The 11,355-nt window shown below is 54.1% G+C and overlaps 2 long non-coding RNA genes across 3 annotated transcripts in view; both read left to right on the plus strand.

Moving 5' to 3' along the window:
• LOC144580050 (uncharacterized) overlaps nt 1-5,039 on the plus strand; it is an 82,203-nt gene extending 77,164 nt beyond the window's left edge. For both annotated transcript variants that reach the window (XR_013528926.1, XR_013528925.1), the window contains exons 2-3: nt 2,387-2,539; nt 4,505-5,039. This is a non-coding gene — a long non-coding RNA (uncharacterized LOC144580050). The remainder of the gene's footprint in view (nt 1-2,386; nt 2,540-4,504) is intronic.
• An 882-nt stretch (nt 5,040-5,921) lies between these two features.
• The window catches only part of LOC144580051 (uncharacterized), a 7,503-nt gene continuing 2,069 nt past the window's right edge, over nt 5,922-11,355 (plus strand). The window contains exons 1-4 of the long non-coding RNA XR_013528927.1: nt 5,922-7,762; nt 9,008-9,210; nt 9,973-10,082; nt 10,289-11,355. The exon at nt 10,289-11,355 is cut by the window's right edge and continues 2,069 nt beyond it. This is a non-coding gene — a long non-coding RNA (uncharacterized LOC144580051). The remainder of the gene's footprint in view (nt 7,763-9,007; nt 9,211-9,972; nt 10,083-10,288) is intronic.

The following is an 11,355-nucleotide window of genomic DNA, read 5'->3' on the forward strand; positions in this document are numbered from 1 at the left end:
CTCTCATGTGGAGCCTTGGAGTGTAGTGAGCTGTTCCTGTGGCCCGCCTGCCAATGTCTGCACCAGTGACCAACAAAATTCTGGCTTCACGGGCCTCAAGGACTTTGGATTGTACAGTAAAAAACGCTATATGCCATCATCGGACGTGTCTGGTCTGCAAGTGGAGATCCGTTGCCAGCGGGATGGGAGCTGGAAGAGCCAGGAGGATGTTGCAGTCAGACAGATTCAATAACCAGGGCTGGAGCTGGTGTGCAGCGTAGGTGGCAGATGAGGTAGACTCTAGTCACATTCCATAGCGACGGTCGACTGAGTTCCTGATGGATCCAATGAGGGGGTTGTCAAGGAGAGAAGAGGAGTCCTCTGTGTTTATAACACAGGTTTCTAATTTTGAGAAATCCGGAGTTTAAAAAATTGGGGAAGGCCTGGGCATAGTGGTTCACACCTGTAATCTCAGCACTTTGGGTGGCCAATGTGGGCGGATCACTTGGGCTCAGGAGTTTGAGATCAGCCTCGCCAACATGGTAAAATCCAGTCTCTACTAAAAATACAAAAATTAGCTGGGCACTGTGGTGTGCGTCTGTCATCCCAGCTACTTGAAAGGCTGATGCAGGAGAATCATTTGAACCCGGGAGGCGAAAATTGCAATGTACCTAAATCCTGCCACTGCATTCCAGCCTGGGTGACAGAGTGAGACTCTGTCTCAAGAAAAATTAAAAATTGCGGAAGAATCGGCATAGAAAGCCATTAGCTTGGCTATCTCCTGCCCTCTCTCTGGTCTCAGCTTGTGTAATCATGGCTGGGCTTGCTGTCCAAGCCTGTCATTTCAGATGACACCAAGGCCTTTTCAGGGCTAGAGAGACCTGCTGCCACCCATGGTCGGCAAGGCTGAGTGGTTTTAGGCACAGCTGGAGATGAAACTGGTGATGGGGGCAGCCCCGTCATCTTTACAGGGAACCTCACACAGCAGGTGGGCAGCAAGCTGGCCTCTCCACATCGCTGAGCCATCTGCTGAGTGAGCAGGCCCATGTGACAGGTAGGAGATGCAACTCCCTGTGTCCTGTCTCCTCCGTGACCAGGCTAGGGTGTGGGCCAAATGCCTCCTGATGATCTTCATCACTTCAGTTTCTCAATATCAACATCCCATCTAAGGACAGACTCAGGCTCAGTGTGAGCCCCCAGAACTTCCCACAACCTCCAGCTGTCCCCACAAACCATAAAATAGCAGATTTTGGGTTGTTCTTATTCTCACCCACAATAAGAAACATATGTAAAACATTGGCCTAAAATACACGGGGCATTTAAAACACACACACAGGCTTAGCAGATGCTGGCACTGTGCCAGAGACAGGGCGGTGACACCAGGGTGTGCCGCTTATGTTTTCTGAAAGATTCTAAGGTAAGGACAGGAGCTGGGGCTGGGGGCACTCGGAGCGGTGGCTGTTGACCACCTCACGTGGGTGTTTGGGAGTCATAACAGCTGGCCCATTTCCACCTGTCTGTTCTGGATGACCTTCAGTGTTGCAGACGCAGAAGCTTCAGAAGGTGAAATTTATTTAACGACCCATGATGTGTAGTTAATTCTTTTGTCATCTGTCCTATTTGATTTTGTTTCATTCTACTTCTTTTTTTTTTTTTTTTTTTGAGACAGAATCTCACACTGTTGCTTGGACTGGATGCAATGGTGCAATCTTGGCTCACCGCAGCCTCTGCCTCCTTGGTTCAAGCGGTTCTCCTGCCTCAGCCTCCCAAGTAGCTGGGATTACAGGTGCCTCCTGCCATACTTGGTTATTTATTTATTTATTTGTATTTCTGTAGAGGCGGTGTTTTACTATGTCGGCCTGGCTAGTCTGAAACTCCTGACCTCAGGAAATCTGCCTGCCTTGGCCTTCCAAAGTGCTGGAATTACAGGAATGACTCACTCTGGCCGGCCTCATTCTACTTTATCCTTGGTCCAAGCACAGTGCCCCACACCTATAATGCCAGAACTTTGGGAAGCCAAGGCAAGAGAATTGCTTGAGCCCCGGAGTTCAAGACCAGCCTTGGAAACATACTGAGACCCCTGTTTCTACAGAAAAAAAAAGTGGTGTGTATATATATATGCACATGCACACACACACAAGTTAGCCAAGGTGGTGGCACATGTCTGTAGTACCAGCTACTTGGGAGGGTGAGGTGAAAGGATCGATTGAGTCTTGGAGGTCAAGGCTGCAGCGAGCCACGATCAGGCCTGTCTGTGGGCTGTTGTGCAGGGCACAGGTGTTGACTCTTCAAGGATCCCCCATTCCCAAGGACCCTGGGGTATTCCTGAGTCCTTTTTTTGCCTGGGGCTGGGGGTGTCGGTACCTGGGGGCTGATCCTTTCATTTGCCTGCTCTCTATCCCTGCAGCACCGATGGAAAGGAAGGAGGCTGGATGATGAGTGGCTGCCCCGGATGCCAAGCTGTTCGTGTCAGGACTGTCAGGGCTGCATGCCCTTGGCCTGCTGCAGCAGCGGGGCTGGCTGTGGACCGAATCCCTGAGTATCCCATATGGCCTCCTGGGTAAGGCACTGCATGCCTGGCTGCGCGGAAGGTGGAGGTGGCAGGGCCTTCCCCGGTTCCTGTGGCTGTGGCTCTGTGAGCTAAAATACGCTGTCACCACAGGATTTTCCAACAGTCATTCTGTGGGCTCTGAGTAGGACTTAGTAGCTTCTCATTAGGAAAAAAGAAAAAAAAGTGTGTCTGTTTAGGGGACATTCATTCATCTCTTAAGACCTCCCCACCGACAGGTTTTAATGGAGTGATGGGCGAAGCAGACCACAGGGCTGGGAGAACACGGCAGAGGCCAGGCTGGGCTTGGGCCTCCTCCTCTTGGAGCCCTGGTGGAGGGCTGCCTGGCAGAGGAGGGTAGGGGTTCTTTGATCGATCCTCACAGCTCAGGCAAAGCAGCCAGCGCACCAGTGCAGCACTGGCCAGAGGCTGCAGACAGAGAGCGGCTCAGACGGCGCCTACAGGCTTGGGCCGGGCCGCACACTCCACTGCACACAGATCCTGGCTTTCAGTCACAAGGCGGGTGCCCTGGCCAGGTGGGATGTCCAGAGAGAGTACCTGAGTCTGGCAAGTGGCGATGTGAGTACCCTGAGCTCATCCCCAGAGATGAACTTGCTTCCAATAGCATAGCCATATAGAAATGAATCCAGGGCTGGCACTTCAGCTTCAGTCTTATGTCTATTCATCTAGGATTGCTTCAGCCCTGGAGGCAGAGGTTGCAATGAGTCAAGAATGTGCCACCGTACTCCAGCCTGGGCAACAGAGTGAGATCTTATCTCTAAAATAAACAAATAATAAGTTTACAAAAAAGCCAGTCACAGTGGCTCACGCTTGTAATTCCAGCACTGTGTGAGGCTGAGGCAGGCGGATCACGAGGTCAGGAATTCAAGACCAGACTGGCCAACATGGTGAAAGCCTATCTCTAATAAAATACCAAAATTAGGCAGTCATAGTGGCGGCTGCCTGGTTCCAACTGCCCTCCTGGCAGGACTAGGAACTTCTGACCTCTCCACCATCCGGGGCTAAGACCTTGCCCAATGTCAGGGTTGGCGTCTCTCTGACTGGCTGTTGAATGTCACCTCCATAGCCTCTCTGCTGTGCCAGAGTCCCATGGCCACCCACAGGGCAGTGAATTTGAAAAAGTGCTCAGGACTCTGCACACTATGCTGTTCACAGCTGTCATTGACTACAGTGAGAGGAGGCAGGAGTGTTGGCACAGGGAAGGGGGCCGGGGTGGAGTCTAGTGTGCACCACGGCCAACACCTAGTATCGTTTGCCAGTCCCTGTGCCTTCACATGGGACGCACTTGTCTGTCCCAGCACTATGTCACCCAGGGTGTTTGGTGTGGCTGCCTAATTGGCAGGTGCTGCTCGGCTCAGAGCACAGTGTCAGACTCCTAGGAGGCAAGCAGGGGTCTCGAATAAGCCACGTTTGTACAAACAGTTCAGATGCAGAGCACCTCGTATTACTCCTAGGATTGGTGGGAACCCTCCCCCAGTCCAAGTTCCCAGACAAGGTATGAGCAGGTCATGCAGAGGCAGCTCGGGTCTGCTGTGACAACTCACTCGCAATCTCCAGTGCCTGCTGCTCTATTCCTTTTCCTCCACTCCCGCCATCATCTTAATCCCAGGAAGAGGCCCTATCTCTTTGAGGCCTGGGCTGGGCCTCTGAGCTGCCCAGAGGCCTCATGGTGGGTGTTGGCTGCCAGTTGCAAGGCCCCTGGCCACACTGAAGGACTCCTACCTGGAAGTGATGCTTCGGCCCCTGGAGGAGGTGTGGAGGGAACGGGCAGAGGAGACCATGTGGTGGCTACAGGCCTGGGTGCCCGGGATGCCAGGCAACCAGGGTCCCAGGCCTATCAGGTTGACCCTGGGGGTCATGAAAGGCACCCTGGAGCTGGTGAGTGAGAGCAAGGATGAGATGTGGCTGGCAGTTGAGGATGACCGAGACAGTTCTCACTGTCCCCTCCCTTTCCAGGTGGCCCACCAGATGCTGTCCTGCGCTGAGGCCACGTTCTCATGGGCACTGAAGAGGCTCTGCAAAGCCCTGCTGGACCTGTATGGCCTCACAGCCAGGAAACGCTGGGTTTGGGGTGTCGCATCCAGCGTTCCTGCCACGTATCAGTTGCAGTGCTGAACCCTTCAACATGCTCTGACTCACTGACTACTTTGACTGCCCTACACAGAGGCTTCTTCACCCCTTATTGCACAGGAGAGGAAACTGGGGTTTCTTCCTCACTCCAGAGAGACCTCGTGAGCACAGTCCCAGTGCAGGCAGGATTTTAGGAGCTGCTGCGGAAGAGTGCAGTGGGCAAAGATGACCCCTGCCTTCAGGAAGCTCAGTTTTACTCAGAGACAGAAACGAAGCCCAAGAAATCATCTACAGCAGAGTATGCACAGCTCCCTGCAGAAAGCCCGAGAATCACCTCTTAAGCAGGCCATTCTGCTCTGTCACATTTCCTTGCTTTTGCTTTGTAATCATCTTTTTTTTTTAAATGGAGTCTTGCTTTGTCTCAGTTGTGTGATCTCAGTTCATTGCAATCTCTGCCTCCTATGTTCAAGTGATTCTCCTGCCTCAGCCCTCCAGGTTGCTGGGACTACAGGTGTGTGCACTACTGCACCTGGCTAATTTTTTGCGTTTTTAGTAGACAGGGTTTTGCCACTCCAGGCTGGTCTCAAACTCCTGACCTTCAGTAATGTAACCCTTTTGGCCTTCTAAAGTGTTGGAATTACAGGCATGAGCCACTACTCCCGACCTGTTATGTAATCTTTGAAACACATAAAAGCCCTTCTTTCTTGCAGGCTGTGCAGAAGCCGGCTACAGGCTGGGTGTGGCCCACCGCTCATCGTTTACCACCACTGAGCCATACCTTAGGTGGCAAATGCTTGAGATGGAACATTGGTGAGACGGTGAGCTGGGGATCCTATGGTGTGGCCATGGCCAGCTTTGAGGAGAAAGTACAGTTCAAGCAAGAGCCACGGGGCCAGTGTGGAAAGAGAGCTCCAGGTGGGGGCTCCACTGCACAGAGGACTGGGAGAGGGATGTGCTTGGCCTGTTTGTTTTTGAGATGGAGTCTCATTGTCCGTCACCCAGGCTGGAGTGCCGTGGTGTGATCTCAGCTCACTGCAACGTCTCTCAAATTCAAGTGATTGTCCTGCCTCAGCCTGCCAAGTTGCTGGGATTACAAGCATTCACCACCATATCCGGCTAATTTTTGTATCTTTAGTAGAGGTGGGATTTCACTGTATTACCCAGGCTGGTCTCAGAATCCTGGGCTCCAGAGACTCGGTGCTGGGATTATGGGCATGAGCCACCATGCCTGTCATGTTTGAATAGCAAGGAGATGGGGCTGATGTGACTGGGAGGTTCCAAGGCTAGGGGATGAGAGGAGGACTCTGGCTTCTGCTCTGACCTAGGAAGGCTGTGGTCACCCTTTCACTTCAAAAGGCCCCTTTTGTCCCTGTGTTGAGAACACGGGGGTGGTGGATAGAAATGGGGAACCCAGTCTAGAGCAGGGGCCTGGGGACCAAATATCCTTTTCCCTCACAGCCGTGATGCCCACCAGGAACCGGGCTACAGGCAAGGGGGCCGCCCCTTCTTCCATGCCGGTGGCCTTGCAGAGCATCTGGATTCTGGGTCTGCCTCTTCCTGGGATATCTCTGCATCGGCTCTGTGTGCCTCAGTTTCCCCAGCTGTAGAATAGGGACTGGACCCACATCATGGGGAAAAGGCTCCACGTAATACAAGTTCCCGCTCCTGCCACCTTGCGGTCAGAATGTAGGCTGAGGAAGGGAAGAGCTCCCAGGGCGGGGCTTTGGCTTGGTTGAACAATCACCTGCCTGGTTATTCGCCTACCCGGTGAGTGGAATCTCGTTGGGATACCAAAAAATGGATTTAAATTGCAGTGAGGGTGTCGAAGCTGCTTCCCGCTCCCAGCTGCAGGGCCTCTGGGCTCCCTAAAAGGTAAGCGAGTCCACCCGCCCGTCCCCCTCAGTGGCCCATCAACAACAGAGTGTGCAATATTTCTCTTCCCACTCCACCCCCACATGAGCCGAGATCTCCCCGATCATTCAGATCTCACAGGCTTGACCCTACTCTACATATTGAGAAAGTTCCAGTCCTCCCCTCAACTGTAGAAATTGCCTAGACCTGTCGGTCAGGCACACCAGCTTATGCCTGTAATCTCAGCACTTTGGGCAGATCACTTGAGGTCGGGAGTTCGAGACCAGCGTAGCCAACATGGGGAAACACTGACTCTACTAAAAATGTAAAAATCAGCCAGGCATGGCAGTGAGCGCATGTAGTTTCAGCTACTCTGGAGGCTGAGAAAGGAGAATCACTTAAACCCAGGAGGCAGAGGTAGCTGGGAATCGAGATCGTACCACTATACTCGAGCTTGGGAAACAGAATGAGATTCTGTCTCAAAAAAACAAAACAATTTCCTACACCTTCCAGCTCCTATTGTTTGCATCCACACACAGAGTCCCCATGCTGCCCAAGACCCAGGGGGCAGATCAGACATGACATAAGATATCTGTGTCATCAAAATAGGGCAGCTTGTTTCTGTCCCGGCGTCACCCACCACCTCCGCTGTCATGCCAGCCTCTGTGCTCCTCCAGCTCATTATGGGATTTTCTAGAACAAGGACAGCCCTCCCCAAGATGCACCCCAATGCTGTCCATGGCAGAGCTCTTCCTGCAGACCTGTGAGCTCCCCCTCTGCAGCCAAAGAAAGCACGGCTCAGCAGCTTGTCCTGCGGGTTCCCTCTAGGAACTACTCAGTGGTGGTGATGCCGCTGCTTCCTGGGGGCGATGTGGTGTGGGGGACTGGCTACCTGATGGAGGAGAAGCTGCCGTGGCCACTCCGACACCTGTCCAGGGCCAACATGCCATCCGAGTTCTACCGGCTCAGATGCCGCCTGCTGCAGGGTCTCTGGAGGCATGAGTCCTGCCCTGGGCTGTGCCACCCTACTCCCTGGGAGCCCCCCACCCCGTGGGCACAACAGCAGGGCCATGCAGTGGCAGGGACTGTGGGGGCACAGGGAAGCCTGCAGAGGTCTGTGGCATTACCGTGCTAGGCCCAGAGCTTATTGGACTTCCCAAGGTCCTATGGGACTAGGGCTGAGGCTGCACATCCTGCTTTTCTCCAGATTATATGACCTTGCCCAGAAGTGCAGCCAAGGGCGGTGCTGGGATGACGAGCTCTGGGCTCCCGAGAAGCTTGCCTGTGGCTCAGGTGAGTCTGCTAACATCCGTGGACTCAGCTTCCTTTACTGTGAAATGCAGGTAACCACGTGGCTTACTCACGTGGGTAAGGAGCATGTATGGTTTTTAATGCACGAGGAAGCCCCTCATGTCCGTGTGGGAGCCACCGTACCCAGGCTTGGCAAGTAGCGGTTTATCGGTGTGCGACTCACATGGAAGTCTACGGCTCCATAGAAGCGTGGGTGTAGTCAGGTCTTAGCAGCACGCTGATCTTGTAAAAAAAAAAAAAAAAAAAAAAAAAAAAAACAGCCTGGTCTTGAAGTCCTGTGCGTGTGACCATGGGCTTCTCTGTGCCCCTCAGTTCTGACAGCTGACCACGGGGCTGGTAGCGCCTCCTTTGGGATGCTGGCCCTGGCCAACAGGTGTCTGGCTGTGCACTATGGATGGTGCTTTCCCACCATGGGCACGAACACCCCCAAGGCACAGCTCAGGGGCTACACTGGCCGGACTGGTCAGACCTGTTCCTTCACAGGCCATCTCTTCCCTACCGTGAACAGGGCTGGTCTGCAGGACACCAGTGTCATGTTTGAGGTAACCGTTGGCCATCCACTTAAATGGTCAATGTTTTTTCCCCACTTGAGCAGCTTCCTTGAGATTAAATGGATGACTTGTATAATTTTTTTTTTTTGAGACTAGGTCTCACTCTGTTGTCATGGTTGGAGTGCAGCGGTGCGCTTTCGGCTCCCCGCACCCTTGACCTCCTGGGTTCAAGTGATCTTCCTTCCTCAGCCTCGCAAAGTGCTGGGATGGCTTAGCACCACCGTGCCCGGCCGATGTGTGAATTTTAAGTGCACGATTCAGTGGCTTCCAGTTTATTCAGAGTTGTGCATGCCTTACCACAATTGTTTTTAAAAGCTACCAGTGTGCCTGCTATGTCCATGGCTGTGCCTGCTCTGGACATCCGATGTAAACAGAAGGATGACTATGTGGCCTCTGAGCCAGGCTTTGTTACTTAGCACAGCAGTTTTGTAGCGGGTCTGGGGACTCCATTCCTCGTTAGGGCTGAATCGGGCCATAGCCATTCAGCTCACGTCATCCTGAAGCTGGTGGGGGATCATTGGGCCTCTGGCCGCCGCACCAGGGGAGGGGGACTCCTGGCCTCAGGGCAGGCTAAGCCAAGGCTCTAGGCATAGGGGTACCCAGCAGGCATCGTGCTCCCACTGCGGTGGATGGAGCTGGCTCCACTCAGCGTGACTTTGTGGCTGCTTCTCCCCAGACCACGCCCTGGTTGCCGGGGCCCAGCACGTGGTGACTTTTGACGGCCGGGTGTGGGACCTCAGCGTCCAGTGCAGCAGCATCCTCCTGGCCCAAGACTTTGCTCACAGCACATTCTCACGGATGCTGAGTCGGACAGGCTCGGGGCTCATGGCCCTGACCTTGGAGCTGAACCATGTGACCCTCATCTACTCCAGCCTTTAGGTGAGGAGGAGAGACCCGAGCTTCCCCTGGAGACCTATGCCTGTGGCAGGTTGCCTGGGGGATGGCACTTTCAAGCTCGTCCCCTGGCTGTCGGTCATCCCTCCCGCCCACTTCCTCCGGTCCACAGGCCTACAGGCTGTACAACTCCTCCATGCCACGGGATAGCCGTCCAGACCTCCGGCTGCCTTTTGCCATGAAAAGGAGGGAGGTCCCCAGGATTGAGCCGGCCAGTGAGGACGGGGTCTCCATGTCCTGTGACATGGTCACCGGCATCTGCAGCCTGAATGTGCACCTGTGGCACCACGGTTAATCTGGGCCCTGGCAGAGTTGGCCCACCATCAAAATCCTGTTCGGGATGCACCATTCTCAGCTTCCAGTGCAACAGGTCCCCGAGCTGTAGGCAGCCACTGTGGTTGAGAGGCTGGCACCAAGGCCGAGGCTTTCTTCCCGCATCCCTTGGATATATGGCTCCAAGGTGGAGTTGGCCTTTCTGTGGTCCCTCTGCCAAAGAACACAAAGGGCAGGCCTGGATTCTGGCCACTCGTGCTGATGATGTGGAGAGGGGATGGGGGGACACATGCTGTCCTCAGTCTCTGTGCTTTCTCTCCTTCTTCTGATGAGGGTTTGGGGCCAGAGCTCTGGGAGTCTGGGGTGGAGGGATTTTACCAATCCTTCGTGTGCCTGAGGCTCATCTCTCATCCAGGACCCCTGGGGGAGGATCAGGGGCTCTCAGGATCACCTCATCTTTCCTCCTCCCCACAGGCATATCCGCTGGCCTTCTGGACAGCAGCAACAACGAAGCAGGCACCGATCTGATGTTGCCGGACGGCTCTGTGGCTCACAGCCTGGAGGAGCTCAGCCCGGCCTGGCAGGTGAGCAGGTGCACCTGCTTTTCTTCCCTCCGGCTGAGTGTCTTGAGGGCCGCTCACTGCAGAGTCCCAGGAGCGGCAGGTGGCCTGCCTGCTCTGCAGTGGTCTTTGCAGACCCAGGGTTGGGTGGAGTCTCCCGCTAAGGCCAATGTATGTGGGGGAGCCACATGGTTCAGCTGCATGCATGAGTCTTGCGTCTGTCCCACCAGGTGGATGGTGACTGCAGGGCCACCGAGAAGCCTGAGCCGACCTGCCCAGGACAGAGCCCCGCCCACTGGGCCTTCTTCCAGGACCCCTCATCCAGCTTGGGGAATTGCTTCCGGGTGGTGAGTGTGAGCCTGTGCCCTGGAGCACAGCAAGCTCTTTCCCCAATCTACCCTGGGGATTGGCATGGAGCAGAGGCCTAGGCTAGAGACAGTGACTGGGGGGCTCTGATTTCAGATGGAGCCTGCACCATTCCTTAGCCTTTGTGTTCAGGACTCCTGTGGCACCCGGGAGCTCCAGCCTGCCTGCACTCTGGCAGCCACCTATATCCACCTCTGTGCCTGCAGCTTCGTGTCCCTGACCCTCCTCCACAGTGCGGTAAAGTGCCCCATCTGGCGGGCTAAGAGTCAAAACAAATCATTTAAGGCCCGATACAGCCTGGATGTGTGTCTCCTCCAAATCTCACTATTGTTAGAGGGTGTACATCCCTCATGGATGGTTTAGCATCCTGCGTTTGGTGAAGTGTGAGTTCTTGCTCTATTTGTTCAACTGAGAGCAGTTTGTTTATAAAGAGCCTTTCCTCTCCTCTCTCTCTTTGCACACACTCCCATTTTTGCCACGATCGTAAGCTTCCCAAGGCCTCACCAGAAGGCAAGCAGATGCTGGAGCTGTGCTTGTACAGCCTGTAGAACTGTGAGTCAATTATATGTCTTATTTATGATCTACCCAGGCCGGAGTGCAGTGGCACAATCTCACCTCACTGCAATTTTCACCTCCCAGATTCAAGCAATACTGCTCCCTCAACCTCCCAAAAATACCAGCAGGTATTTTTGTAGAGACGATGTTTTTCTAAGTTGTCCAGGCCGGTCATGAATTTCTGACCTCCGGTGATCCACCTCCCTCGGCCTCCCAAAGTGCTGGATGACAGGCGTGAGCCACCACGCCCAGCCTCACGAGGGATTTGAATGTCCACTATCGTTTAGGGAAAATGCTCAGCCCCCGTTTTTCCTCTGCTCTCCTACTTCAAAAATCATCATCCACACAGAAGATGACTTCTATGAGCAAACGTGTG

Source organism: Callithrix jacchus, chromosome 17 (assembly GCF_049354715.1).
Source record: "Callithrix jacchus isolate 240 chromosome 17, calJac240_pri, whole genome shotgun sequence".
NCBI lineage: Eukaryota > Metazoa > Chordata > Mammalia > Primates > Cebidae > Callithrix > Callithrix jacchus.